Raw genomic sequence first — 6,760 nt, forward strand, 5'->3', positions numbered from 1 at the left:
GGTGGTTCTCTTTAGCCAAGGATAATTGGTACTGGGCAGGGAAAATCTCCCTCCCCCCCCCAAATCACCTTAAAACAGGAGCCAAAATATCATAGTTAAGAAGGATAAAAGGACAGATTGTAGGAAGAACCAATCTGGGAAAAAGCCATAACAAGCCAAAATAACAAACACACACACTATAATAGATAATAATTATACCCAAGTGTTATTACTTTAACATTAAAATATGAAAGACAGACTTCCAGCCAAGATGGAGGCCTAGACAGACACGCTGCATCACACTCCACAACTAAGAAGGAATACAACTACCTCAAAACTAGAACACCAGAAGTTCCAGAAAATCAAACTGTATGGAAATCCAACAAACAAAGATATAAAGAAGAAATACTCATCCATACAGGTAGGAGGGGCGAAGCCGGGGTGGAGAGGACGCAGTATGGTAGTGGCAGCAGTGGTGGCAGCAGCGGTGGCAGCAGCAGGCCAGCGGAAATCACAGTTACACATTTTCAAAAGTCAGGAGGGACACCTGGGGAGTGTTCCCAGCTCCACACCAGACCTCGCAGCTCATGGTCCCAGCACCGGGGAAAATCAAGCCTCATTGCTTCTGACTGTGCAGACCAGTGGGGGTTGGGGCAGAGGCAGAAACTGCCAGTCTCTCAGCAGAGTCCGCTTCTTTAAAGGGCCCCCATAGTCCTAGAATGTCTGCAGACCCACCCATTCTGGGAACAACAGCCAGGGCAACAGCTAGAGAGGCACCAGTCCCCTACGGAAGTGGGGGAAGTGCCTGGAAAAGGGGCGAGTGCTGGGCAAGCAGCATTGTTCCCTCTCAGACCCCTCCCCCACATACAGCACCACAACATGGTGAAACAGGTGGCCCTGTACTGAGGGATACCTAAGGCTCCACCCCTTACAATGTAACAGGTGCGATAGCTCTGCCTGGGACACAGAGGCAAACAAACACAGGAGCCTGTCAGAATGAGGAGACAGAGAAGTATGGCCCAAAGGAGGGAGCAATTCAGGGTTCCAGCAGGAACACTGAGTGACGAGGAGAGAGCCAACCTAACAGACACAGAATTCCAAACATTGGTGATAAAGATGCTCACAGGCTTCACAGATATGCTTGAGCATGGCAAACACATGAGAGAAGAAGTAAAGGCTATGCTAAGTGAAACGAAGGAAAATCCACACAAAACCAATGTAAAGGGAAGAAAACCTGGGTTCAAGTCGATGATTTGCAACATAAGGAAGAAAAAAAACAGTCAACCAGTGCAGAGTGAGGAGACAGGAACTGGAAAAAATGAGGAGAGGCTTGGGAACTTCTGGGACAACTCTAAATGTGCCAACATCCAAATCACAGGGATACCAGAAGAGGAAGAGCAAGAAATTGGGAACTATGTGAAGAAATAATGGAGAAAAACTTCCCAAATTTTGCGAAGGGAATGGACCTACAAGTCCAGGAAGCATGGAGAATTCCGGGCGAGCTGGACCCAGAGGGGACCACACCAAGACACATCATGATTACGATGACAAAGGTGAAAGATAAAGAGAGAATCCTAAAAGCAGCAAGAGAGAAATGGAGAGTTGCCTACAAGGGGTTACCTATAAGACTATCAGCTGATTTCTCAAAGGACACTTTGTAGGCAGGAAGGGACTGGCAAGAAGTATTCAATGTGATGGAAGGCAAGGACCTACAGCCAAGATTACTCTATCCAGCAAAGCTATCATTTATAATGGAAGGGCAGATGAAGTGCTTCCCAGACAAGGTAAAGCTAAAGCAAGCTGTTATTATATGAAATGTCAAAGGGATTTAAGAGAAAGAAGATCAAAACTATGGACACTGAAATGACAACAAACTCACAACTATCAACAACTGAATCTAAAAATTAAAAACAAAATCCAACTAAGCAAACCAGAATGGGAACAGAATCATAGGTATGGAGATGATTTAGAGGGTTAGCAGATGGAAGGGGTTGGGGAGAGGTGAGAAAATGGTGCAGGGATTAAGAAGCATAATCGGTTAGTACAAAACAGACGGGGAAGTTAGGAATAATATAGGAAAGGGTGAAGCCAAAGGACTTATATGCACAATTCATGGACGTGAACTAAGGGGGGGGCTGGAATTGCTGGAGAGAAGGAGGGTACTGGGCAGAGGGGAGCAAAGGGGGAAAAAATTGGAACTGCTGTAACAACATAATCAATAAAATATACTTAAAAAATATGAAAGACATGAGTTTATATACTTGAAAGCAGTTACATAAAAACTATTATTTAAATAAAGTAGAACTAGTTATCAGTGACAGTAATAGTAGACTAATTAAACAATATATAAGAAATATATAACAATATTTTTTATCTAGTATTTCTGTACTGATTCAGCAATTAACCTTTTAAAAACTATTGAATATTGAAATTTTGTAGTCTATATTATTCTATATTCTTAAGATATAAAAACACAACTCTTTAAAAGGAGATCATAAATACAATAGGATTAACAAAACATTTAATTTTAATAATTTATTAAATATATTAATACATTACTAATACATTTTAATAATTTATTTAAAAACAATGGCAAAAAAATAAAAATAAAGAGGAAAAAAGGAAAAAACAAAAAAATTTAAAAATGGGAATAAATAACCATGTTATGTTTCTTTCAGTCCTATGATACAGTGGGAGATTTTTGCTCCTCCTGTTTCCTCTTCCAACACTTCTCTGAATTGGCTGCAACCTCTAGGATAGCCTTCTTTTCTTTTATGTAATGGTAAAACTGAATACAGTGAAACGTAAAATTTTCTTTGACTTGCAGCTGTGCTCTTTTCAAGCCCACATTACAGATTCCTGGTGTCAGTCCAATGTGATGACATAAGTCTAAATATCCTCTCAACAAAAACACGTGAGCATGGGATACTTACAATTTTGCTTACTAGCAAGAGCAGGTTTTTAGACTTGCAGGAATTTGTTTCCAGCTCTCCAAAAACGTCCATCCGTCTTTTACCTACAGGCTTGTTTTGGTAGACCAGCTGTTCGTTGATAAGATCCTTAGCATCTGTAAATTCATCACACAGGTTACCCATGTCCGAAATGTTCATTATTTTTAAACATTCTAAAGCACACAGAATGTCATCATAAATTAAACCTTTCTTTCTCAGGGAAAATGGTTTTAAAGCACAGAGGTCATTTGAATTTGTGAAATCAAAACTGAATTCCAAAATAGTTATAATCCTAGTAAAGAAACTGAGAAAGTCCTGTTTAACTTGGATGCTTTTTTCTGGTGATATTTTCTTCAGTTCTAAAGTAGTCTTCTTCCCCCCCCAAAAAGTCATTTTTTGTTGTATGAGTTTTTGTTGCAACTTACACATAACATCAAATAACTCAGGTGCACACAGTTTATCCTTTTCTAGGCTCCTTATGGCCTTTTCAAAGATCATCAAGCAGTTCTGGAGAAACAGCAAATAAATTTCTGTTGTACAATAATCCTTTTCTCTGTTTTCATCCTCAATGTATTTCCAAATTAGAGAAGGACATTCTTCTTTTCCAACACTTTGAAAATAGGATTTTAGGGCAGGCCAACATCTTAACATCTTTTCTATGGCTGGCAACAATGACAGCCATTTTGTAGGCATATGTCTAAGGAGTCTATCTCCTTCCATTTCTACAAAGTCAAAAATCTCATTAAGCCCTTCTCCATGTTTTGAGGAAACTGAAAAGTAACCTAAAACTTTCATTATAAAAGCCTCAATGTCACAGGAAAGCAAGTCACACCCCTTTTTAGCAGTCTTGTGTACAAGGTAAGCAGGACATTTAGCAGGTAAGATATTTTCATTTTCTTTGGTAAGAAGTTTATAGACTGAATGGAATTTGATGGAATTTACATCTGTACTGTCTGCTAAATATGCAGAGTGGTGAGCACTGTCTAGTTTGTATCTGGACAGGATATCAATGGTCTTCTGTTTAAGATTTTCTGAGGTTTCATTAAAATATTCATAGAAATCAAGAAGACAATTTGAAACTCTTTTTTTCAAATCAAAGTGCCTAAGAGTGAGGGGGAACACTTTTTTGTTGCTATGATTTAACACATCACTTGATATATACTATAAAAAGTATGATCATTGGTAAGACCTGATAGAATGAACTCTACACTGTAAGGGGCCAACACATCTATGATCAAAATTTCCCCTTTTGTTCGTCCACAGGACATTTTCGTCAGAACCTCTGAATCAGAAAATGTAATTTTACTCAGTCTCATAGAGCTATTAGGAGAGCGATGTGGTAATGCATGTTCATTTGTGTGGTAGGCCCAAGCTAATTCAGTGGCCGCTGTTTTTGATTGAGCATTGGTATCTTTTTGGGAGACCAAAACTCTCTGAATTGAGTCAGAAGTACTTGCTTGTCTCATCCCAGACTTGTGGGATTCCGCCTCCATATGCGTTTTCACATCCCCACCCCAGGCCCTTTTCTGCATAATGTGCAGTATGCTCTGCTCGGATTATTTACCTCTCTGATCCAGCTGGATGTGTTCTTCCATCTGTCATTGAAATAACATAGTCGTTTAGCCTTCTTTCTCGGTATTGTCTGGGTCATGCTGGCATTTGTGTTGTACTCACTCTCATTTTCATAATCTGAATTCTTAGAAAACGTGGTCACAGTATTAATAAAGTTAGAAATTAAAATAGCACAATATCCATATAAAGCACAAGGTAATTAGACCATTCACACCCATGATTAAAATTAAAATTGCCGAGAGAATGCTACAACGATTCCAGCACTGCGAACCACAAATCACAGCTGCCAATAGCAGTGGTCAACAGAAGGTAGACAATCGCCATTTGTTGTTAAAAACGGTGGTGTGTTCAGCAACTTTTTCCAGGCGCCATGGCAGGGGTTTTGCTCCTGCCCCACAATCTTTGGCACTCATTGCTGAAAACTAGGACTTTTTCACCTAGGAGGGGTTTCTTGGGACATGGGACTTTCAGGGACAGTCCCAATCTGGTATGGTTAGTCACCAGAAATAAAGTTCATTACTCTCCCATTTTCATGAGTGTATTTTCAGATATGCTATTTTGACTTTAGCGATTATATTTAGCTAGACTTTCTGAGAAAAGAAGTCAAAGGTAAATTAAAATAAAAACAGTTAACCAGATCTTTCTGGCAGTAGTTTTTCTGGAAGTTTTGTTTGAAGAAATCTGTCTTACCTCAAACTTAGCAGTATTTGGTACAGCTGTTCCACCGTTTCTTTCTTTAGCTATAGGAACAGTTCTGAAACTAGCTGGCAAGTCAATGCTGGCTATTCCTAATGATTTAGGTGTGCTGGCTTTTGCTATTTCTAATACCTCCATTTTACTTACAAAGGACAAAAACAAACACTTGTTAATTCTACAGCATATTCCAAACAGGATAAGAATGACAAATTAACCATGCACTTTATTATAATAACAAAATAAAGATTCCCACTTACTTTTATAAAACACTTGACAATCATGTTAATGCAAGTAAATGTAAAGAGTGGAGACCGAAAACAAAGTTAATACTGTTCCTCCCACAGTCATTCGTTAACTTATTAGAATCTGAAGGTAAGATTTGTTAAATGCTGCTCAGAGCTGCTAAACTAATATTGTCATTATTAATCGACATTTAAAGAGCTTCCTGCGCCAGATTCCTCCACCCTGACTCATTTAACAGTCTCAATTAATCCTGACGGGTTAGAATGATGTCTAGATATATGCCATAGATTATATTGTAGTTTTGTCTTCTAGTCAGTTAATGGTCCCCCTCCCAAACCCCAAAGCTACAGATTTCATGTTTCTAAGGAAATCAAAGAAATTAAACGACCCAACAACGTTGGTTCCCTAGCTCACTTATATACCGTGTCCCTCCACGTGAAAAAGGTGAACCTGTATGCTTCTCTTAACGACAACCGCGTGATCATGTAGGCCCTTCTGTAATACCTTCCGCGAGAGTAGGACCTGCAGCTCCGCGATTAAGACCGTGAGAGGCAGCCTGGGCTTCCTCTGGTGGTGCCTTCTGGAACGAGACCAGTTCCGACTCGCGGTCGACCACCCAGAAAAGACGCTAGAACAGGACTGAGAGCTTCTCAAGGGGATCATCCATCCATAAGTCCTTCACATATCTAAGACATCACTGCTTCTGCTTTTTGAAAAGGGTCATTTCCCCCAATCTCCCATTATCTCTTAAACAGCCGTTCTAACCCTGAGGATTTTTCAGGGTGATGACATTGGCAAAGTCTGCAGACATTTTTGGTTGTCACGACTGTAGGAATGATACTGGTGGCATCAAGTGAGCAGAGGCCGGGGATGCGAGTACCCTACAGTGTACAGGTCAGCCCCCATAAACAGAATTATTTGGCCCAAAATGTCAGTAGTGCCTAGGCTGAGAAACCCTGCCTTAAAGCAAAGAAACAAAAAAAAAAAAAAAAAAAAAGGAAAAAAAATGTCCAATCCCACAAATGGGTCATAGCACCGGGATTAGGGACACACAGTTGCTCACACGCTGAACCAGAGCGTCCCCACCTAAGAGTGACTTAGAAAACATGTTCAGAATATTCACAAAGTTAAATTTAACTTCACAAAATTTCACTCTGAAATAGCGCCTCCTGGAGGAGCTAGGACGAGCGCGGGGCCAGGCTCAGAGACTAAAAACCCTCAATAGTGCTGTGGAGCCCTGAACCTGGACCCACCTTTGGCCCCACGCAGGAGCGTGCACTTCTCATGCCACCCATCCCTGAGATAATTGCGGCACTGAC

The sequence above is a fragment of the Furipterus horrens genome, unplaced genomic scaffold (assembly GCF_987537825.1).
Source record: "Furipterus horrens unplaced genomic scaffold, mFurHor1.1.pri manual_scaffold_3, whole genome shotgun sequence".
Classification (NCBI taxonomy): domain Eukaryota; kingdom Metazoa; phylum Chordata; class Mammalia; order Chiroptera; family Furipteridae; genus Furipterus; species Furipterus horrens.